General features: G+C 49.4%; 32 non-coding genes across 32 annotated transcripts; 26 read left to right on the top strand and 6 right to left on the bottom strand.

The window, feature by feature from the left end:
• The first annotated feature begins 9,536 nt into the window (after positions 1–9,536).
• On the top strand, positions 9,537–9,608 carry trnap-agg (transfer RNA proline (anticodon AGG)). Its single transcript has one exon. It is a non-coding gene; the product is annotated as a tRNA-Pro (tRNA).
• Positions 9,609–9,701: 93 nt separating this feature from the next.
• trnai-aau (transfer RNA isoleucine (anticodon AAU)) lies at positions 9,702–9,775 on the top strand. The gene has a single exon. It is a non-coding gene; the product is annotated as a tRNA-Ile (tRNA).
• A 94-nt stretch (positions 9,776–9,869) lies between these two features.
• Positions 9,870–9,942, top strand: trnaf-gaa (transfer RNA phenylalanine (anticodon GAA)). Its single transcript has one exon. It is a non-coding gene; the product is annotated as a tRNA-Phe (tRNA).
• A 105-nt stretch (positions 9,943–10,047) lies between these two features.
• trnaq-uug (transfer RNA glutamine (anticodon UUG)) lies at positions 10,048–10,119 on the top strand. The gene has a single exon. It is a non-coding gene; the product is annotated as a tRNA-Gln (tRNA).
• Positions 10,120–10,329: 210 nt separating this feature from the next.
• On the top strand, positions 10,330–10,401 carry trnaq-cug (transfer RNA glutamine (anticodon CUG)). The gene has a single exon. It is a non-coding gene; the product is annotated as a tRNA-Gln (tRNA).
• Positions 10,402–10,550: 149 nt separating this feature from the next.
• Positions 10,551–10,623, bottom strand: trnaa-agc (transfer RNA alanine (anticodon AGC)). Its single transcript has one exon. It is a non-coding gene; the product is annotated as a tRNA-Ala (tRNA).
• Positions 10,624–11,346: 723 nt separating this feature from the next.
• On the top strand, positions 11,347–11,418 carry trnap-agg (transfer RNA proline (anticodon AGG)). The gene has a single exon. It is a non-coding gene; the product is annotated as a tRNA-Pro (tRNA).
• Positions 11,419–11,511: 93 nt separating this feature from the next.
• On the top strand, positions 11,512–11,585 carry trnai-aau (transfer RNA isoleucine (anticodon AAU)). Its single transcript has one exon. It is a non-coding gene; the product is annotated as a tRNA-Ile (tRNA).
• A 94-nt stretch (positions 11,586–11,679) lies between these two features.
• Positions 11,680–11,752, top strand: trnaf-gaa (transfer RNA phenylalanine (anticodon GAA)). Its single transcript has one exon. It is a non-coding gene; the product is annotated as a tRNA-Phe (tRNA).
• Positions 11,753–11,857: 105 nt separating this feature from the next.
• Positions 11,858–11,929, top strand: trnaq-uug (transfer RNA glutamine (anticodon UUG)). Its single transcript has one exon. It is a non-coding gene; the product is annotated as a tRNA-Gln (tRNA).
• A 211-nt stretch (positions 11,930–12,140) lies between these two features.
• trnaq-cug (transfer RNA glutamine (anticodon CUG)) lies at positions 12,141–12,212 on the top strand. The gene has a single exon. It is a non-coding gene; the product is annotated as a tRNA-Gln (tRNA).
• A 149-nt stretch (positions 12,213–12,361) lies between these two features.
• trnaa-agc (transfer RNA alanine (anticodon AGC)) lies at positions 12,362–12,434 on the bottom strand. Its single transcript has one exon. It is a non-coding gene; the product is annotated as a tRNA-Ala (tRNA).
• A 963-nt stretch (positions 12,435–13,397) lies between these two features.
• Positions 13,398–13,476, top strand: trnai-aau (transfer RNA isoleucine (anticodon AAU)). The gene has a single exon. It is a non-coding gene; the product is annotated as a tRNA-Ile (tRNA).
• Positions 13,477–13,570: 94 nt separating this feature from the next.
• On the top strand, positions 13,571–13,643 carry trnaf-gaa (transfer RNA phenylalanine (anticodon GAA)). The gene has a single exon. It is a non-coding gene; the product is annotated as a tRNA-Phe (tRNA).
• Positions 13,644–13,748: 105 nt separating this feature from the next.
• trnaq-uug (transfer RNA glutamine (anticodon UUG)) lies at positions 13,749–13,820 on the top strand. Its single transcript has one exon. It is a non-coding gene; the product is annotated as a tRNA-Gln (tRNA).
• Positions 13,821–14,031: 211 nt separating this feature from the next.
• trnaq-cug (transfer RNA glutamine (anticodon CUG)) lies at positions 14,032–14,103 on the top strand. Its single transcript has one exon. It is a non-coding gene; the product is annotated as a tRNA-Gln (tRNA).
• A 149-nt stretch (positions 14,104–14,252) lies between these two features.
• On the bottom strand, positions 14,253–14,325 carry trnaa-agc (transfer RNA alanine (anticodon AGC)). Its single transcript has one exon. It is a non-coding gene; the product is annotated as a tRNA-Ala (tRNA).
• Positions 14,326–15,049: 724 nt separating this feature from the next.
• On the top strand, positions 15,050–15,121 carry trnap-agg (transfer RNA proline (anticodon AGG)). The gene has a single exon. It is a non-coding gene; the product is annotated as a tRNA-Pro (tRNA).
• A 93-nt stretch (positions 15,122–15,214) lies between these two features.
• Positions 15,215–15,288, top strand: trnai-aau (transfer RNA isoleucine (anticodon AAU)). The gene has a single exon. It is a non-coding gene; the product is annotated as a tRNA-Ile (tRNA).
• A 94-nt stretch (positions 15,289–15,382) lies between these two features.
• Positions 15,383–15,455, top strand: trnaf-gaa (transfer RNA phenylalanine (anticodon GAA)). The gene has a single exon. It is a non-coding gene; the product is annotated as a tRNA-Phe (tRNA).
• Positions 15,456–15,560: 105 nt separating this feature from the next.
• trnaq-uug (transfer RNA glutamine (anticodon UUG)) lies at positions 15,561–15,633 on the top strand. Its single transcript has one exon. It is a non-coding gene; the product is annotated as a tRNA-Gln (tRNA).
• Positions 15,634–15,844: 211 nt separating this feature from the next.
• trnaq-cug (transfer RNA glutamine (anticodon CUG)) lies at positions 15,845–15,916 on the top strand. Its single transcript has one exon. It is a non-coding gene; the product is annotated as a tRNA-Gln (tRNA).
• A 149-nt stretch (positions 15,917–16,065) lies between these two features.
• On the bottom strand, positions 16,066–16,138 carry trnaa-agc (transfer RNA alanine (anticodon AGC)). Its single transcript has one exon. It is a non-coding gene; the product is annotated as a tRNA-Ala (tRNA).
• A 742-nt stretch (positions 16,139–16,880) lies between these two features.
• trnap-agg (transfer RNA proline (anticodon AGG)) lies at positions 16,881–16,956 on the top strand. Its single transcript has one exon. It is a non-coding gene; the product is annotated as a tRNA-Pro (tRNA).
• Positions 16,957–17,415: 459 nt separating this feature from the next.
• On the top strand, positions 17,416–17,487 carry trnaq-uug (transfer RNA glutamine (anticodon UUG)). The gene has a single exon. It is a non-coding gene; the product is annotated as a tRNA-Gln (tRNA).
• Positions 17,488–17,698: 211 nt separating this feature from the next.
• trnaq-cug (transfer RNA glutamine (anticodon CUG)) lies at positions 17,699–17,770 on the top strand. Its single transcript has one exon. It is a non-coding gene; the product is annotated as a tRNA-Gln (tRNA).
• A 148-nt stretch (positions 17,771–17,918) lies between these two features.
• trnaa-agc (transfer RNA alanine (anticodon AGC)) lies at positions 17,919–17,991 on the bottom strand. Its single transcript has one exon. It is a non-coding gene; the product is annotated as a tRNA-Ala (tRNA).
• Positions 17,992–18,886: 895 nt separating this feature from the next.
• Positions 18,887–18,964, top strand: trnai-aau (transfer RNA isoleucine (anticodon AAU)). Its single transcript has one exon. It is a non-coding gene; the product is annotated as a tRNA-Ile (tRNA).
• A 98-nt stretch (positions 18,965–19,062) lies between these two features.
• trnaf-gaa (transfer RNA phenylalanine (anticodon GAA)) lies at positions 19,063–19,137 on the top strand. The gene has a single exon. It is a non-coding gene; the product is annotated as a tRNA-Phe (tRNA).
• Positions 19,138–19,243: 106 nt separating this feature from the next.
• Positions 19,244–19,315, top strand: trnaq-uug (transfer RNA glutamine (anticodon UUG)). Its single transcript has one exon. It is a non-coding gene; the product is annotated as a tRNA-Gln (tRNA).
• A 213-nt stretch (positions 19,316–19,528) lies between these two features.
• trnaq-cug (transfer RNA glutamine (anticodon CUG)) lies at positions 19,529–19,601 on the top strand. Its single transcript has one exon. It is a non-coding gene; the product is annotated as a tRNA-Gln (tRNA).
• Positions 19,602–19,750: 149 nt separating this feature from the next.
• On the bottom strand, positions 19,751–19,823 carry trnaa-agc (transfer RNA alanine (anticodon AGC)). The gene has a single exon. It is a non-coding gene; the product is annotated as a tRNA-Ala (tRNA).
• Between the last annotated feature and the right edge of the window lie 177 nt (positions 19,824–20,000).

Raw genomic sequence — 20,000 nt, 5'->3', positions numbered from 1 at the left:
GCTCTGGCTTAAAGTCTAAAAGACACCTGGCTTTTTTAGCTGTCCTCACTGAGCACTGGAAGAGTCTCCCTCTTCATCTTAGGTCCACCGTCACCGTTGGCATATTTTGAATCCACTCAGAAGACCACTGCTGTGGTTTTTCAATGGGCTTCATTACAAATAATCCCCTTGGCTATCACAAGGTTGAAATTCGCTATCAGAGGTGAGTTGTGCGGTCAGGAAAGCTTGCACCCACGAGGAACTTTACAGGGTGAGTACTCCCAAGCAAGCTTCATTACAACTTCAGTTTGTTTTTGCGCAAAACAAAGCATCACAATTTTTATAGTATATCTTAATATTTTAAATAAAAGTAAAATCTTGTTACAGTGGTGCCCAGTAAAATAATATTTTATGCATAAATGCCCCCAAATTGCGCTCTACATTTGTTGTCGCCCTAATATTGATATGACTACAAATTATGGGATGGTCTGCACACATATATGGTGTTAAAGCAACGTAAAGATTGTATATAATTTTTATTTAATATTTTTGAATAGCCTGAATAGTGAATTTACATCCCGCTTAAAATATAAGTGTAACTTTTAAGGAATTGTCAAGACAGTGATTTCTATTTATAGTTACACATAATACACATGATACAATACACAGTTAAACATAATGATATTATATATTTTATAGTATTTTACTCTCTAGTATTACTTACTGCCCCAGGGCCAGCTGTGGTATTTTGGAATGAATCAATATTTTAAGTCTTTTAATGAGAATTCACCTAATTCAATTCAATGAAATGTATTGCCATGTCAATACAGTTGATAGGAATTTGTCTTGGTACAACCTTCAAACTATAGCCACAACACCAATGCATACAGTTAATAAAGTGGTACCTAGCACTGAAAAGCAAGTTCAGATATCTGATAACCAGAGGGTAAGTACTGTCTCTAAAACGTGATAGGAAGTCTTAATACTCCTATATCTTCTAGAAGTGATATATACCAATGCAAGTTATGATACTTATTATTATTTCTGAAACAATGGTTCTAAAACAACCCACACTTTTATTTACTTATGTTTTATTTCAGATTATGTATGCGTCCAGTGTTCCGTAGGACACACTTTCTGGATCGTCTCCTTATAAATACAACTGAGGAAGGTAACGTATCGGAGACCGTGGTGTCTGGGAGAGCCAGGTGTAAAGAGGAGGTACAGGGCTGAGGCCACTGCTTTTGTTAGGGAGAATGGAGGGATCCTGGTGACCAGTTCTTGGTGCTGGCTCACTAAGTTCCCAGTTTGGTAAATACCAGGGCCAGCGGTTCCGGTGGCACATGGAGAACTCGCTGGGGCATGCTGTACCTGGTCGTCAGCATTGCTTGGGAGGAGGAGAGGACAACCCTGGCCTTCGAACAAACATCTGTTCCTCAGGCACACCTCCCAGATCAAGGAGATAGGGGAAGAGGTTGAGGTGTATGTACAGTTACAGGGCATGATGGCAGCGGCTCGGGAGACTGGAGACCAGGGTGTGTCTAATGGTGGAGTTTGGAGACTTCCGTAGAGAATAAGAAGGAGGTGTATGAGGACCAAAGACAAGGAGGCCCGGCCCTCTATCACTTGACTTCAGTGTTAGCGGGGCAAAAGCCAGGCTCAACACCACACATGGCCATCTTCAAGGCCCATGGACAGAAAAAAGGCAGGTTTAGCTGCACCAAAAGAGCCTGACCCCACTGCCTCACTGTCAGTGCCTCCACCTGCTGCCACACAGACTGGGGTACACCTGAGTGCCACTGTGAAGGGCCTGTTGGCTCTTGAAAACCTCTGTCTGGTTCACTGTTGGCAAAAAAACTGGATGCTCTCCAGTTAAACCTCTAGTGACGAGAGTGAACTGCACAGAAAAAAAAGAAAACAGTTTTTGCTAATTAATCTAAAACATAATTTTCTCAACATCAGCTGCAGTCCACGTTTCCTCACCCATCAAAACCCGCAGCCCGGAAGACAGCTCTTCTCCTCTGGTGTAGCACATGCTTCACTGCGTACAGGTGTATTGTTAATATGTGCTTGTGTGTGTGTTTAATGTTAATGTTATTTTACAGACACAGCTGCAGGTGACTTCTTTGTGAGTGATGACATCTGAGATGGCACTGTTGCCTCCCAAGCTGAAGAGCAACTTCCTAAAGGTGTGTTATACTAAACAGATATTTCAAACACAGTCTGTGATAATATAAATTCTGTGTTTATGTCCAAATGTTTTTTTTTTATTTTACTGTACAGAGAAATGTCACATATCAAGTCTCGAGCAATATGCATTCTTTGAGTGCACCTCTTCAAACAATAAGGAAATGTAAAGGTGTATGTAAAATTATGTTTACTTGCTATTTGTTATAATCGAGAGACTAACACTCATTCTCCTCTCTCCTAAACATCCCACATCCCTTGCTCTCCCCCGGTTGTAAGTGTGGTGACTGAATGTTGTAGTTATTAGAGGGGCTCACAGTAGATTATGTATCTTGGGGCTGTTTTCTTCTTTATACTCATATAATCCCATCTCACTTTCCTCTCTATATTTGATTTAATGGTAATCATGCTAAAAAGCTTGCTGATATTTACCTCTTGCTTCATAACACCAGTATAACTCATTTCCACCATTAGTGGCTAACTATTAATCATGCAGTAAACATTTTGTACTAATTGTAGTAACTGTAGTAGCTGTCCATCAGTGCTGGGTGGGTGGGTTGTAGTTGTAGCCTGGTCACTAAGACAGCAGTGACACCCTAAATAACTAAAACTAATTGTATGTTTTCTTTTTTCAGTAAGCTCCAGCCACTTTTGCCTCAGAGGCTCCTGCCCCTACACCTCCAGCCATGTGGAGACCTGAGCCAAAACGCATGCCAACTGAGCTCCCTGTCCACTGGAACGAGTACCTTCCGCATTCTCTGTAACAGGACTGGATCAGGAAGACTCTGTTCAGAGCCAGTGCCAAAACAGGAAAGCCAGACCTGGTCCCACAGCTGAAGCTCTCCGTGGTATCCTCCCCAGCCACCGCTCACCCACGCCAGCCTCCCCCGCCTCTCCTGACCTCTCTTTTTTCTGTCGCCTCTCTTTTTCTTTGGATGAGCCTGAAGATGTGGTCCATTCACTTTGTCTGTGTCCAGCCGGCCTGCAGTAACCACAAACTGACTGCTGCTGGCTCCTACCGCACTGTGCGCAAGGGTCCTGTGGACATAGATGGCAAGGACTCTGCCACAGAGTACCTGGAGTGCAAGCGGTAAAAAAGGAAGCATCCTGCCTGGTCTGAAGACATCCCGGGACAGCTGGAAATATGGGGCATCGCTGTCAGTTCCCTGCTTTGTTGACATACAGGTATTACACAATTATAACAGGGCAGCCACAAGGTCTTAAAAGTATTAAAATTGTATAAACAGGTTTTAAATTTTGTTCATGTAGGTCATAAATTTATTGGGCCCACATCTAAGTCCTGTTTTTTTTTTTAGTCTTATACAAGTTAAAAACATATTATAGATCATTACTTTGTAAGTAACACCAGAGAAGTCTGTTTTTTGAGAGTTGGATGTGAATTTTGTGAATTTACTCAGCAACAAATTTTATCAATATAGGCTTTGGCCAATATCTTGTCACCCTTTCACTAAAGTAAGTATTTGAAATGCAGAACTGGAGTTATTTCACCTGTACTAGATTTTAATACAGATTTTATACAATTTATATACAGAATATTTACCACGGCAATCTGGCATTAAATTTGATTCTAAGTGGCATTAATAAGTCTTAAAAAGGTCTTAACTTTTAAAAGATGCAAACCTTGAGCTACCCTGGGTATAATGAAACAGAAGATACACATATATTTGGAATATATTTTATTGCTTCACTTATGTATACATTTATATACTAAAATACTTTTGAGTAATTCATGAACATTTGAAAAGATTAGTTGTACTCTCTGTAGGCATTTCCTGTGACTATCTTGGGTTTGGGATGATGAGGAGAGGACCCTGGTGAATAGTGACCTGACTCAGCTTTATAAAAGCTGAGTGAGGAGCACAGCGAGGCGTGGACACAGCGTGTGCTGCAGTACCTGACTGCCTGTGAACCCTTCACCAGGTCCACCGTCATCCTCCCCAGCCACCGTATCCAGCCCAGCCTGTCCTGATCCTGCCGCTCTCTTTGTCCTGAAGATTGGTCATATTTCTGGCCAGCCCCTCAGTCCACAAAGTTCATGGCCTCAGACTGTCAGTCCTGGACATAGATGTGGTATGACCTCGCCACAGACTCCTGTGTCTTCAAGAGAGCCACCTCCACCCTTACCTGCCCTCCCTAAGCCCAAGTGGCTGTTGCAGTGTATGCCAGGGATGTGCTGATGCGGCCGGGCTGAGGATCAAGGCCAAAATAACATCTGTTTTTGGTTCTGTCCTCAAGATGGACTCTACAAAAAATAAGATAGAGTTATTTATTTTAATGATTGTTGTGAATTTGCATACAGCTTATGTTACATTTATTTTACCTCACAGGTTACCAAAAAAACTTGCTGGTGCGGCAGCTAACACTGCTGCCTGGAGTACAAATGTGGGCAATGAGCATGGCCAAGTCCTGGTGTCCGTGCTCACAGCCGCAGAGGGTCACGGACTGTGGCCCATGGCAGCAGGGCTCATGAAGCGCTACAGGTGCAGGCTGGAGTAGCACCACCGGGCTATCATGTACGTGGACCGAGACTGCTGCAGCCCATATGGCCAGTCACAGATCACAGTCGAGGCTTTCAGAGTGGAATGAGCTCCAAGTGCGCCTTGACATCTGGCACTTCATGCGGCGGTTCGCGGCGGGAGTCACCACGGAGGCTCACTCCACTCTATGGCATCTTTATGGCACGTCTCTCCAGGTGTATTTTTGAATGGGATGCTGAGGATGTTGCTGCTCTTCGGCTACTGGCTAAGCAGGGTGAGCTACTGGCGAGACAGATGGGCCTCCGTTATCAGAAAAGGCACTCTGTGCGCGGATCAGCAGAGGGTCGGCGCTGTACCGGTCGTGAGGAGGACCAGGGGAGTGGAGGAGACCACAAGACTGACTCAAGGCGCTCATTGATCAGTTTGACAGTGCGGACGGAAAGGACACTCTCGGAGTTCCACCGTTAGACCATGAGCGCATCCAGCAAATCTGGAAAGACCAGCAGAGACACATTGCCTGTATTCAGGTCCCGCAGGTCCTTCCCTCTGTATATCAAGACGGGCACACTGAAGAAGGGGTGGCGGGAGCTCTGCTGTTATCGGTGCGCACGTGGCTCTACCTCCTTGGAGTCATTCCACCTCCACTTAAACCGGCTTCATCCCAGTGTGGGCTAACACTTCTCTGGTAAATTCCACTCAAAGTACCATTTTCTTTTACAACAAAATGTATATTAATGGAGCCATGTTGAAATGATAGGAACCAGTGCTAGCCGATGCCCACTTTCAGGCCTACCTCCTGGAAGGCCTGATGTGTGGAATGAAGACCGAATGGCAGGAGGAAGGGGCAATCCACTCTGAGAGAGCTATGTGCAGTGCTCTGAGGGAGGTTGTGGACCAGCTCAGCCGCAGGGTTCTGGAGAAGCCCTGGGATTATTATCACCCTCCTGGGGTTTACACAGGCAAGAATCAAATTCAAACAATAAATATTATTACCAGTACAAAAATGTATTTCACCTGTGCTCTATTTAGGCAAATTTTCTTTTTCAGGTGAATTGCTGGCTGAGTATCTGTACAGCCAGACCGGAAGAACACTGACTGTGATTGAGAACCCAGCTGAGGAGGACAGGCTGCCACACTTGATTGATGATGAGGAGGTCCAGACAGAGGCTTTGTGGAGGAAGACACTGAGGACATCACAGTGCCAGTGTTGACAGAGGATGACTCCTCCAGCTCTCCCTGGACCAGTCCACCCTCAGGCCTCCTTCTCTCAGACTCCTGCAACACCATCCCTCTCACCTCAGCCATCCACATCTCGTGACAGAGATGGGCAGCCTCCTCCTCCTCCTGTCAACAGTCTCAGGGCTGTCACAACAGCCACCTCAGGCTCCAGACCAGCTGGTCAGACCATCTGGCCCTGCACCATCTACAGGGAGCAGTGTAACAGACCAGGCTCTCAAGTTAGTATAAATAATCAGAATATTTTATGCTCTAAATTATGACATTTTGTATATATATTAATGAATACATTTTGTAGGCACCAGTTCTTGGGCCCGATGGTGTTGCTGGCTGGGAGAAGTTCAGAATTCTGGGCTGGATATTTGTGACCGCCGTCAAGCTCCTTACTTGACGCGGGAGCTGGCAGTGAGTGAGATTATTCGTCTCCTGAGTGCTTTTGCTGCTGGAGACAAGGCCAGGACTCAGTATCAGCCCAGGATCAGACCAAGCTGGGTCACACAGGGTCGTCTAAGGCCCCAAAGGCACCAGAGTGACCCCAGGGGTGGAGAGCGGGGAGAGGTGCTTGATCGGCCATCCAGGCGGGCCAGCTCAGTGGCCCAACACCAGCCGCTTGGTCGAGGCCATGTGCATCAAGCTGGAAGTGAAGTCCATAAGTCCCCGAGTAAGAAGGTTTGGGGCCCCGCATTCACACTGTACCAAAATCTTGGCAGACTACCATCACATCAGAGAACTGGTGCTGGGAGTAGTCGACCGCTGATGGATGACACGCTAATCCAGCTTTTTGAGCTTAACCAAAGGACACTCATTCAGTGGTAGGCACAGTAGATGTAAAACCTTGTATTAAAGGATTAGTGTCATATATTATAACTGTAATATAAAATTATGTCTGTTCTGGTGTTTAACGGCGGTGAACACCCAGCAGATGAGTGTTCTTACACAAGGCCTGGCTGCAGAGGACCGCATCCCCAGCCACCACAGCCCTCTCCTGCCCAGGAGAGGTTAGAGGAGGCTCCCACAACATCTGGGTCATTAGCATGAGTTTGTGCCCCCTCCAAACAGGGAGGGACAGGCTCCTCACCTGTGGCCAGGCAGACGACCTGGTAGTGTCACAAAGAAAAGCGCCTCGACACTCCTGGCACCAGCGGCTCCTCCCAGCACTGCCTGCTCTTGAGCCATTGTCAGGGTTCTGATCAGTGAACCCGCTTGTGATGGGATCTGGTGCAGGTACTTCTGCAGTTGTGTCCCCTGCAGGTCCAGTTGTTGCTGCTCCCATTGCCCCTGTGTCTGTGTCTCGCTTTACACAGAGAAACAGGTTGGGCGGCGCAGGCCAAAGAGGAGGCCGCTGGAACCTACAAAAGAAAATATGTTCGTGGTGTGCCATTTAATACGTGCAGTATGTGGGCAACCCAAACAAAGGATTTTGGCCACAGCCGCTATGGGAATGCCACTTTTTGCCCCCATTCCTCCGGTGGTAAATCTCTAGAGGAGTGGCTGGGCAGAACAGCTACCAGCACAAGAAGCCAGGAAACCCACTGCCATAGTGCAGAGGTGGACACTCACCCCCTGCCTGTAAATACTATATATTATACTATGTAAATAATTTATATCTATTATATCTACCACAAGAGTTGTACAGACCAATCTATCTAATTAATAATATAATACAGTTTGTTGTAAATAACTGTAAATACTTACCATTTTCTTAGTGTTTGTAAATATTTGTAATCTTTAGCTTGATAGACATCCATTTTATGCTTTGTTCAATGTTGCTGGTCCTATACATATTTGTATATTTCATGGGCCCACCATATTGTCCAGTACATATTTGTATATATTACATGGGCCCACCCTTCATATTGTCCTACTATTTAGGTATATTTCATAGCCCACCCTTTCATATTGTCATGTACATATTTGTATATATTATATACCCACCTTCATATTGTCCTGTACATATTTGTATTTATTTCATGGGCCCACCCTTTCATATATTGTCCTGTACATATTTGTATATATTTCATGGGCCCACCTCTTTCATATTGTCCTGTACATATTTGTATATATTTACAAATTCATCCTTTCATATTGTCCTGTACATATTTGTATTACATGGGCCCACCCTTTTCATATTGTTCTGTACATATTTGTATATTTCATGGGCCCACCCTTTCATATTGTCCTGTACATATTTGTATATATTTCATGGGCCCACCCTTTCATATTGTCCTGAAGTATTTGTATATATTACATGGGCCCACCCTTTCATATTGTCCTGTACATATTTGTATATATTACATGGGCCCACCCTTTCATATTGCCTCTGAATATTGTGGTGTTTGCATGTAGTTATTAAAATCAGCCTGTAAGATATATGTTATTATTTAGAGGAGCTTACCATTATCTGAAGACATGTGATGTTTTTTCTGTTATTTCAGACAGTGACTAAACAAAGCTTAGAAGTGCTGCCCGCCTTAAATAAGCTATATTGTTATTATGTTGTAATTGATTCCTATTTGTATCAGTGTACTCATTTCTAGGTGAAATTTTAATTATTTTCGAGGCGGATAAATCATATCCCAGACCACATCTTTGAAGAAACATTCATCCTAAACATGGCGCTTTTCAAAATACTTTCTCTTTTATATGTCATAGATTTAGTTATCTATTCTATTATATTGATTAATATGTATCATTTTAGCACTCTGGATTGGCTAGCATCCTGTACTAGACAGATGACAGCACGTCCGATACTTTGTCGCCAGATCAGCGAGCCCAGGCCCCGTGACTTGCACAGTAACTAAAACTCCCCATATCGCAGGGAATATAGCGTGCAGGGGAAAGCCAGGGCGCCACTTGGTGCATCGATCCCGCTTCCTTTCAGCGAGCGCTCTACCATTTGAGCTAATTCCCCTGGACGGTGGAGCAAAGGTGTCCATCGCTCTCAAAGACACCGGCGAGGAGCGACCTCTAGCAGGTGTGCGGGCGCTGCGGCGGGATTTCCAATGGCCACAAAGAAAAGAGACCCTATTTCCTCTGTGCTGGTGACTTTGCACTGGCTACTGTTTAGTTGTAGGTTAAATTAAAAGGTTGTGCTTTCATTTTTTAAGGCCCTTCTTGTTCGTGCTCCACAATATATGTGTGTGGACGCTCAAGACGCCACCTCTAGGGTCACTGGGGTCGTGCAGCCAGCTCCTCCTCTCTGTTTCCCGCTCTGGCTTAAAGTCTAAAAGACACCTGGCTTTTTTAGCTGTCCTCACTGAGCACTGGAAGAGTCTCACTCATCATCATAGGTCCACCGTCACCGATGCCATATTTTGAATCCACTCACAAGACCACTTCTGTGCTTATTCAATGGGCTTCATTACAAATAATCCCCTTGGCTATCACAAGGTTGAAATTCGCTATCAGAGGTGAGTTGTGCGGTCAGGAAAGCTTGCACCCACGAGGAACTTTACAGGGTGAGTACTCCCAAGCAAGCTTCATTACAACTTCAGTTTGTTTTTGCGCAAAACAAAGCATCACAATTTGTCTTGGCATTGTTTTTGTGTCAACGTGTTTTGACGATGCTCGTTGTGTCTCGAGCCATGCAAACAGCCATGTTTGCAGCCAGGCAGCAGCAGGCTGGGCGTCGGTGTCGGCTCGTTGGTCTAGGGGTATGATTCTCGCTTAGGGTGCGAGAGGTCCCGGGTTCAAATCCCGGACGAGCCCGTGCTTTTCAGCTTTTAATCTTGCCAGTCTGATTAGTGTTACGGGCCATCAGCCTATTTCTGGGAAATTGGGCAGCAAGCCCTGGCGTGACAGGGCCGGTTAGCTCAGTTGGTTAGAGCGTGGTGCTAATAACGCCAAGGTCGCGGGTTCGATCCCCGTACGGGCCAGCGTTTTGCCCTCTGGGACCTTCAGCTTTGCGCTTGTCGCAAGTGACCTGCGGTCTCACTGAAATCCCCGCCGGCCAGACCGCACACGGACCTGGCCGAAATAGCTCAGTTGGGAGAGCGTTAGACTGAAGATCTAAAGGTCCCTGGTTCGATCCCGGGTTTCGGCAGTGAAGCCACGACTGTGTGTTTTTGGTCGAGAGGGTCCAGTGACCAAACGCCTCCACCTAGCCACGCTGCTGCCCGCCTCTCAGACGTATCGCTCGGAGAGCGGTGGTTCCATGGTGTAATGGTTAGCACTCTGGACTTTGAATCCAGTGATCCGAGTTCAAATCTCGGTGGAACCTTTGTGTCCCTTTTTCGGCAGGGGAGAAAAACAGAGGCGCTGCGCAACTGCTAACGTAACTGTAAAGAGGCGGCGAGATTGGCATTCTCAAACCGAAGCGGGGAAACATGGGCTTAAACGGCAAAGCCTTCACTGGCTCTTTGCTATGGCGCTTCTAGGCTGAATTTACTTCATTCTCTGCGGCCCCCTGCCCGGAGGCGGTTGTGGCCGAGGTTCCATGGTGTAATGGTTAGCACTCTGGACTCTGAATCCAGCGATCCGAGTTCAAATCTCGGTGGGACCTGCTTTTGCCACGAATGTGAGCAGGACCCCGTCCGAAAAACTTTTCAGCAGCAGCGAGCCTCAAGAGCTCATCCAGGGAGTGCCCCATCGTGCCATAAAAGCGCAGACTGTCCCAACAGGGAAGTGAGCGTAAAAGGGCAGGGCGCCACCTGGAGAATGCGGGCATCGATCCCGCTACCTCTCGCATGCTAAGCGAGCGCTCTACCATTTGAGCTAATTCCCCTGGACGGTGGAGCAAAGGTGTCCATCGCTCTCAAAGACACCGGCGAGGAGCGACCTCTAGCAGGTGTGCGGGCGCTGCGACGGATTTCCAATGGCCACAAAGAAAAGAGACCCTATTTCCTCTGTGCTGGTGACTTTGCACTGGCTACTGTTTAGTTGTAGGTTAAATTAAAAGGTTGTGCTTTCATTTTTAAGGCCCTTCTTGTTCGTGCTCCACAATATATGTGTGTGGACGCTCAAGACGCCACCTCTAGGGTCACTGGGGTCGTGCAGCCAGCTCCTCCTCTCTGTTTCCCGCTCTGGCTTAAAGTCTAAAAGACACCTGGCTTTTTTAGCTGTCCTCACTGAGCACTGGAAGAGTCTCCCTCTTCATCTTAGGTCCACCGTCACCGTTGGCATATTTTGAATCCACTCAGAAGACCACTGCTGTGGTTTTTCAATGGGCTTCATTACAAATAATCCCCTTGGCTATCACAAGGTTGAAATTCGCTATCAGAGGTGAGTTGTGCGGTCAGGAAAGCTTGCACCCACGAGGAACTTTACAGGGTGAGTACTCCCAAGCAAGCTTCATTACAACTTCAGTTTGTTTTTGCGCAAAACAAAGCATCACAATTTGTCTTGGCATTGTTTTTGTGTCAACGTGTTTTGACGATGCTCGTTGTGTCTCGAGCCATGCAAACAGCCATGTTTGCAGCCAGGCAGCAGCAGGCTGGGCGTCGGTGTCGGCTCGTTGGTCTAGGGGTATGATTCTCGCTTAGGGTGCGAGAGGTCCCGGGTTCAAATCCCGGACGAGCCCGTGCTTTTCAGCTTTTAATCTTGCCAGTCTGATTAGTGTTACGGGCCATCAGCCTATTTCTGGGAAATTGGGCAGCAAGCCCTGGCGTGACAGGGCCGGTTAGCTCAGTTGGTTAGAGCGTGGTGCTAATAACGCCAAGGTCGCGGGTTCGATCCCCGTACGGGCCAGCGTTTTGCCCTCTGGGACCTTCAGCTTTGCGCTTGTCGCAAGTGACCTGCGGTCTCACTGAAATCCCCGCCGGCCAGACCGCACACGGACCTGGCCGAAATAGCTCAGTTGGGAGAGCGTTAGACTGAAGATCTAAAGGTCCCTGGTTCGATCCCGGGTTTCGGCAGTGAAGCCACGACTGTGTGTTTTTGGTCGAGAGGGTCCAGTGACCAAACGCCTCCACCTAGCCACGCTGCTGCCCGCCTCTCAGACGTATCGCTCGGAGAGCGGTGGTTCCATGGTGTAATGGTTAGCACTCTGGACTTTGAATCCAGTGATCCGAGTTCAAATCTCGGTGGAACCTTTGTGTCCCTTTTTCGGAATGGGGAGAAAAACAGAGGCGCTGCGCAACTGCTAACGTAACTGTAAAGAGGCGGCGAGATTGGCATTCTCAAACCGAAGCGGGGAAACATGGGCTTAAACGGCAAAGCCTTCACTGGCTCTTTGCTATGGCGCTTCTAGGCTGAATTTACTTCATTCTCTGCGGCCCCCTGCCCGGAAGCGGTTGTGGCCGAGGTTCCATGGTGTAATGGTTAGCACTCTGGACTCTGAATCCAGCGATCCGAGTTCAAATCTCGGTGGGACCTGCTTTTGCCACGAATGTGAGCAGGACCCCGTCCGAAAAACTTTTCAGCAGCAGCGAGCCTCAAGAGCTCATCCAGGGAGTGCCCCATCGTGCCATAAAAGCGCAGACTGTCCCAACAGGGAAGTGAGCGTAAAAGGGCAGGGCGCCACCTGGAGAATGCGGGCATCGATCCCGCTACCTCTCGCATGCTAAGCGAGCGCTCTACCATTTGAGCTAATTCCCCTGGACGGTGGAGCAAAGGTGTCCATCGCTCTCAAAGACACCGGCGAGGAGCGACCTCTAGCAGGTGTGCGGGCGCTGCGGCGGGATTTCCAATGGCCACAAAGAAAAGAGACCCTATTTCCTCTGTGCTGGTGACTTTGCACTGGCTACTGTTTAGTTGTAGGTTAAATTAAAAGGTTGTGCTTTCATTTTTAAGGCCCTTCTTGTTCGTGCTCCACAATATATGTGTGTGGGAGCGCTCAGGAAGACGCCACACTCTAGGGTCACTGGGGTCGTGCAGCCAGCTCCTCCTCTCTGTTTGCCGCATCTGGCTTAAAGTCTAAAAGACACCTGGCTTTTTTAGCTGTCCTCACTGAGCACTGGAAAGGAATGTCTCTTCATCTTAGGTCCACCGTCACCGTTGGCAGATTGTGAATCCACTCAGAAGACCACTGCTGTGGATTTTTCAATGCGGCTTCATTACAAATAATCCCTTGGCTATCACAAGGTTGAAATTCGCTATCAGAGGTGAGTTGTGCGGTCAGGAAAGCTTGCACCCACGAGGAACTTTACAGGGTGAGTACTCCCAAGCAAGCTTCATTACAACTTCCAGTTTTGTTTTTGCGCAAAACAAAGCAAGCTTCATTACAACTTCAGTTTGTTTTTGCGCAAAACAAAGCATCACAATTTGTCTTGGCATTGTTTTTTTGTCAACGTGTTTTGACGATGCTCGTTGTGTCCTCTCGAGCCATGCAAACAGCCATGTTTGCAGCCAGGCAGCAGCAGGCTGGGCGTCGGTGTCGGCTCGTTGGGACCGCTAGGGGTATGATTCTCGCTTAGGGTGCGAGAGGTCCCGGGTTCAAATCCCCGGACGAGCCCGATGCCCACTTTCAGCTTTTAATCTTGCCAGTCTGATTAGCAAGGTGTTACGGGCCATCAGCCTATTTCATGGGAAATTGGGCAGCAAAGGCACCTGGCGTGACAGGGCCGGTTAGCTCAGTTGGTTAGAGCGTGGTGCTAATAACGCCAAGGAATCGCCCAAGGTTCGATCCCCGTACGGGCCAGCGTTTTGCCCTCTGGGACCTTCAGCTTTGCGCTTGTCGCAAGTGACCTGCGGTCTCACTGAAATCCCCGCCGGCCAGACCGCACACGGACCTGGCCGAAATAGCTCAGTTGGGAGAGCGTTAGACTGAAGATCTAAAGGTCCCTGGTTCGATCCCGGGTTTCGGCAGTGAAGCCACGACTGTGTGTTTTTGGTCGAGAGGGTCCAGTGACCAAACGCCTCCACCTAGCCACGCTGCTGCCCGCCTCTCAGACGTATCGCTCGGAGAGCGGTGGTTCCATGGTGTAATGGTTAGCACTCTGGACTTTGAATCCAGTGATCCGAGTTCAAATCTCGGTGGAACCTTTGTGTCCCTTTTTCGGCAGGGGGAGAAAAACAGAGGCGCTGCGCAACTGCTAACGTAACTGTAAAGAGGCGGCGAGATTGGCATTCTCACACCGAAGCGGGGAAACATGGGCTTAAACGGCAAAGCCTTCACTGGCTCTTTGCTAGGGCGCTTCTAGGCTGAATTTACTTCATTCTCTGCGGCCCCCTGCCCGGAGGCGGTTGTGGCCGAGGTTCCATGGTGTAATGGTTAGCACTCTGGACTCTGAATCCAGCGATCCGAGTTCAAATCTCGGTGGGACCTGCTTTTGCCACGAATGTGAGCAGGACCCCGTCCGAAAAACTTTTCAGCAGCAGCGAGCCTCAAGAGCTCATCCAAGGAGTGCCCCATCGTGCCATAAAAGCGCAGACTGTCCCAACAGGGAAGTGAGCGTAAAAGGGCAGGGCGCCACCTGGAGAATGCGGGCATCGATCCCGCTACCTCTCGCATGCTAAGCGAGCGCTCTACCATTTGAGCTAATTCCCCTGGACGGTGGAGCAAAGGTGTCCATCGCTCTCAAAGACACCGGCGAGGAGCGACCTCTAGCAGGTGTGCGGGGCGCTGCGGCGGGATTTCCAATGGCCACAAAGAAAAGAGACCCTATTTCCTCTGTGCTGGTGACTTTGCACTGGCTACTGTTTAGTTGTAGGTTAAATTAAAAGGTTGTGCTTTCATTTTTAAGGCCCTTCTTGTTCGTGCTCCACAATATATGTGTGTGGACGCTCAAGACGCCACCTCTAGGGTCACTGGGGTCGTGCAGCCAGCTCCTCCTCTCTGTTTCCCGCTCTGGCTTAAAGTCTAAAAGACACCTGGCTTTTTAGCTGTCCTCACTGAGCACTGGAAGAGTCTCCCTCTTCATCTTAGGTCCACCGTCACCGTTGGCATATTTTGAATCCACTCAGAAGACCACTGCTGTGGTTTTTCAATGGGCTTCATTACAAATAATCCCCTTGGCTATCACAAGGTTGAAATTCGCTATCAGAGGTGAGTTGTGCGGTCAGGAAAGCTTGCACCCACGAGGAACTTTACAGGGTGAGTACTCCCAAGCAAGCTTCATTACAACTTCAGTTTGTTTTTGCGCAAAACAAAGCATCACAATTTGTCTTGGCATTGTTTTTGTGTCAACGTGTTTTGACGATGCTCGTTGTGTCTCGAGCCATGCAAACAGCCATGTTTGCAGCCAGGCAGCAGCAGGCTGGGCGTCGGTGTCGGCTCGTTGGTCTAGGGGTATGATTCTCGCTTAGGGTGCGAGAGGTCCCGGGTTCAAATCCCGGACGAGCCCGTGCTTTTCAGCTTTTAATCTTGCCAGTCTGATTAGTGTTACGGGCCATCAGCCTATTTCTGGGAAATTGGGCAGCAAGCCCTGGCGTGACAGGGCCGGTTAGCTCAGTTGGTTAGAGCGTGGTGCTAATAACGCCAAGGTCGCGGGTTCGATCCCCGTACGGGCCAGCGTTTTGCCCTCTGGGACCTTCAGCTTTGCGCTTGTCGCAAGTGACCTGCGGTCTCACTGAAATCCCCGCCGGCCAGACCGCACACGGACCTGGCCGAAATAGCTCAGTTGGGAGAGCGTTAGACTGAAGATCTAAAGGTCCCTGGTTCGATCCCGGGTTTCGGCAGTGAAGCCACGACTGTGTGTTTTTGGTCGAGAGGGTCCAGTGACCAAACGCCTCCACCTAGCCACGCTGCTGCCCGCCTCTCAGACGTATCGCTCGGAGAGCGGTGGTTCCATGGTGTAATGGTTAGCACTCTGGACTTTGAATCCAGTGATCCGAGTTCAAATCTCGGTGGAGACCTTTGTGTCCCTTTTTCGGCAGGGGGAGAAAAACAGAGGCGCTGCGCAACTGCTAACGTAACTGTAAAGAGGCGGCGAGATTGGCATTCTCAAACCGAAGCGGGGAAACATGGGCTTAAACGGCAAAGCCTTCACTGGCTCTTTGCTATGGCGCTTCTAGGCTGAATTTACTTCATTCTCTGCGGCCCCCTGCCCGGAGGCGGTTGTGGCCGAGGTTCCATGGTGTAATGGTTAGCACTCTGGACTCTGAATCCAGCGATCCGAGTTCAAATCTCGGTGGGACCTGCTTTTGCCACGAATGTGAGCAGGACCCCGTCCGAAAAACTTTTCAGCAGCAGCGAGCCTCAAGAGCTCATCCAGGGAGTGCCCCATCGTGCCATAAAAGCGCAGACTGTCCCAACAGGGAAGTGAGCGTAAAAGGGCAGGGCGCCACCTGGAGAATGCGGGCATCGATCCCGCTACCTCTCGCATGCTAAGCGAGCGCTCTACCATTTGAGCTAATTCCCCTGGACGGTGGAGCAAAGGTGTCCATCGCTCTCAAAGACACCGGCGAGGAGCGACCTCTAGCAGGTGTGCGGGCGCTGCGGGGGTTTTTCCAATGGCCACAAAGAAAAGAGACCCTATTTCCTCTGTGCTGGTGACTTTGCACTGGCTACTGTTTAGTTGTAGGTTAAATTTAATGTTTGTGCTTTCATTTTTTAAGGCCCTTCTTGTTAGTGATCCACAATATATGTGTGTGTACGCTCTAGACGCCACCTCTAGTGTCACTGGTGTCGTGCAGGCAGCTCCTCCTCTCTTTTTCGCGCTCTGGCTTAAAGTCTAAAAGACACCTGGCTTTTTTAGCTGCTGTCCTCACTGAGCACTGGAAGAGTCTCCCTCTTCATCTTAGGTCCACCGTCACCGTTGGCATATTTTTGAATCCACTCAGAAGACCACTGCTGTAGTTTTCAATGGAGCTTCATTACAAATAATCCCCACTTGGCTATCACAAGGTTGAAATTAGCTATCAGAGAGGTGAGTTGTGCGGTCAGGGAAAGCTTGCACCCACGAGGGAACTTTACAGGGTGAGTACTCCCCAAGCAAGCTTCATTACAACTTCAGTTTTGTTTTTGCGCAAAACAAAGCATCACAATGTTGTCTTGGCATTGTTTTTTGTGTCAACGTGTTTTTGACGATATAAGATTGTGTCTCGAGCCATGCAAGCAACCCATGTTTGCAGCCAGGCAGCAGCAGACTGGGCGTCGGTGTCGGCTCGTTAGTCTAGGGGCTCGATGATTCTCGCTTAGGGTGCGAGAGGTCCCGGGTTCAAATCCCGGACGGGCACGTCTGCTTTTCAGCTTTTAATCTTGCCAGTCTGATTAGTGTTACGGGCCATCAGCCTATTTCTGGGAAATTGGGCAGCAAGTTGACCCTGGCTAGACAGGGCCGGGTCCCCGCAGCTCAGTTGGTTAGAGCGTGGTGCCGCTGTAACGCCAAGGTCGCGGGTTCGATCCCCGTGCGGGCCAGCGTTTTGCCCTCTGGGACCTTCAGCTTTGCGCTTGTCGCAAGTGACCTGCGGTCTCACTGAAATCCCCACCGCCGGCCAGGGCCGCACACGGACCTGGCCGAAATAGCTCAGTTGGGAGAGCGTTAGACTGAAGATCTAAAGGTCCCTGGTTCGATCCAGTTTTGACGAGTGAAGCCACGACTGTGTGTTTTTTGGTCGAGAGGGTCCAGTGACCAAAACGCCTCTCCACCTAGCCACGCTGCTGCCCGCCTCTCAGACGTATCGCTCGGAGAGCGGTGGTTCCATGGTGTAATGGTTAGCACTCTGGACTTTGAATCCAGTGATCCGAGTTCAAATCTCGGTGGAACCTTTGTGTCCCTTTTTCGGCAGGGGGAGAAAAACAGAGGCGCTGCGCAACTGCTAACGTAACTGTAAAGAGGCGGCGAGATTGGCATTCTCAAACCGAAGCGGGGAAACATGGGCTTAAACGGCAAAGCCTTCACTGGCTCTTTGCTATGGCGCTTCTAGGCTGAATTTACTTCATTCTCTGCGGCCCCCTGCCCGGAGGCGGTTGTGGCCGAGGTTCCATGGTGTAATGGTTAGCACTCTGGACTCTGAATCCAGCGATCTGAGTTCAAATCTCGGTGGGACCTGCTTTTGCCACGAATGCGAGCAGGACCCCGTCCGAAAAACTTTTCAGCAGCAGCGAGCCTCAAGAGCTCATCCAGGGAGTGCCCCATCGTGCCATAAAAGCGCAGACTGTCCCAACAGGGAAGTGAGCGTAAAGGGCAGGGCGCCACCTGGAGAATGCGGGCATCGATCCCGCTACCTCTCGCATGCTAAGCGAGCGCTCTACCATTTGAGCTAATTCCCCTGAATCGGTGGAGCAAAGGTGTCCATCGCTCTCAAAGACACCGAGCGGGGAGGCGACCTCTAGCAGGTGTGCGGGCGCTGCGGCGGGATTTCCAATGGCCACAAAGAAAAGAGACCCTATTTCCTCTGTGCTGGTGACTTTGCAACTGGCTTTGTTTAGTTGTAGGTTAAATTAAAAGGTTGTGCTTTCATTTTTTTAAGGCCCTTCTTGTTCGTGCTCCACAATATATGTGTGTGGACGCTCAAGACGCCACCTCTAGGGTCACTGGGGTCGTGCAGCCAGCTCCTCCTCTCTGTTTCCCGCTCTGGCTTAAAGTCTAAAAGACACCTGGCTTTTTAGCTGTCCTCACTGAGCACTGGAAGAGTCTCCTCTTCATCTTAGGGTCCACCGTCACCGTTGGCATATTTTGAATCCACTCAGAAGACCACTGCTGTGGTTTTTCAATGGGCTTCATTACTGATAATCCCCTTGGCTATCACAAGGTTGAAATTCGCTATCAGAGGTGAGTTGTGCGGTCAGGAGAGCTTGCACCCACGAGGAACTTTGAGGGTGAAGTACTCCCAAGCAAGCTTCATTACAACTTCAGTTTGTTTTTGCGTAAAACAAAGCATCACAATTTGTCTTGGCATTGTTTTTGTGTCCAACGTGTTTTGACGATGCTCGTTGTGTCTCGAGCCATGCAAACAGCCATGTTTGCAGCCAGGCAGCAACAGGCTGGGCGTAGGTGTCGGCTCGTTGGTCTAGAAGTGTGATTCTCGCTTAGGGTGCGAGAGGTCCCGGGTTCAAATCCCGGACGAGCCCCGTGCTTTTCAGCTTTTAATCTTGCCAGTCAGATTAGATGTTGCGGGCCATCAGCCTATTTCTGGGAAATTGGGCAGCAAGCCCTGGCGTGACAGGGCCGGTTAGCTCAGTTGGTTAGAGCGTGGTGCTAATAACGCCAAGGTCGCCCGGGTTCGATCCCCGTGCAGACCCAGCGCGTTTTTGCCCTCTGAGACCTTCAGCTTTGCGCTTATCGCAAGTGACCTGCGGTCTCACTGAAATCCCCGCCGGCCAGGACCGCACACGGACCTGGCCGAAATAGCTCAAGTTGGGAGAGCGTTAGACTGAAGATCCTAAAGGTCCCTGGTTCGATCCCGGGTTTCGGCAGTGAAGCCACGACTGGGTGTTTTTGGTCGAGTGGGTCCTGTGACCAATCGCCTCCACCCTAGCCACGCTGCTACCCGCCTCTCAGACGTATCGCTCGGAGAGCGGTGGTTCCATGGTGTAATGGTTAGCACTCTGGGCTTTGAATCCAGTGATCCGAGTTCAAATCTCGGTGGAACCTTTGTGTCCCTTTTTCGGCAGGGGGAGAAAAACAGAGGCGCTGCGCAACTGCTAACGTAACTGTAAAGAGGCGGCGAGATTGGCATTCTCAAACCGAAGCGGGGAAACATGGGCTTAAACGGCAAAGCCTTCACTGGCTCTTTGCTATGGCGCTTCTAGGCTGAATTTACTTCATTCTCTGCGGCCCCCTGCCCGGAGGCTCGGTTGTGGCCGAGGTTCCATGGTGCTAATGGTTAGCACTCTGGACTCTGAATCCAGCGATCTGAGTTCAAATCTCGGTGGGACCTGCTTTTGCCACGAATGCGAGCAGGACCCCGTCCGAAAAACTTTTCAGCAGCAGCGAGCCTCAAGAGCTCATCCAGGGAGTGCCCCATCGTGCCATAAAAGCGCAGACTGTCCCAACAGGGAAGTGAGCGTAAAAGGGCAGGGCGCCACCTGGAGAATGCGGGCATCGATCCCGCTACCTCTCGCATGCTAAGCGAGCGCTCTACCATTTGAGCTAATTCCCCTGGACGGTGGAGCAAAGGTGTCCATCGCTCTCAAAGACACCGGCGAGGAGCGACCTCTAGCAGGTGTGCGGGCGCTGCGGCGGTTTCCAATGGCCACAAAGAAAAGAGACCCTATTTCCTCTGTGCTGGTGACTTTGCACTGGCTACTGTTTAGTTGTAGGTTAAATTAAAAGGTTG

This window comes from Chanodichthys erythropterus, chromosome 8 (genome assembly GCF_024489055.1).
Source record: "Chanodichthys erythropterus isolate Z2021 chromosome 8, ASM2448905v1, whole genome shotgun sequence".
NCBI lineage: Eukaryota > Metazoa > Chordata > Actinopteri > Cypriniformes > Xenocyprididae > Chanodichthys > Chanodichthys erythropterus.
This window is presented reverse-complemented; position numbering and strand designations above follow the sequence as displayed.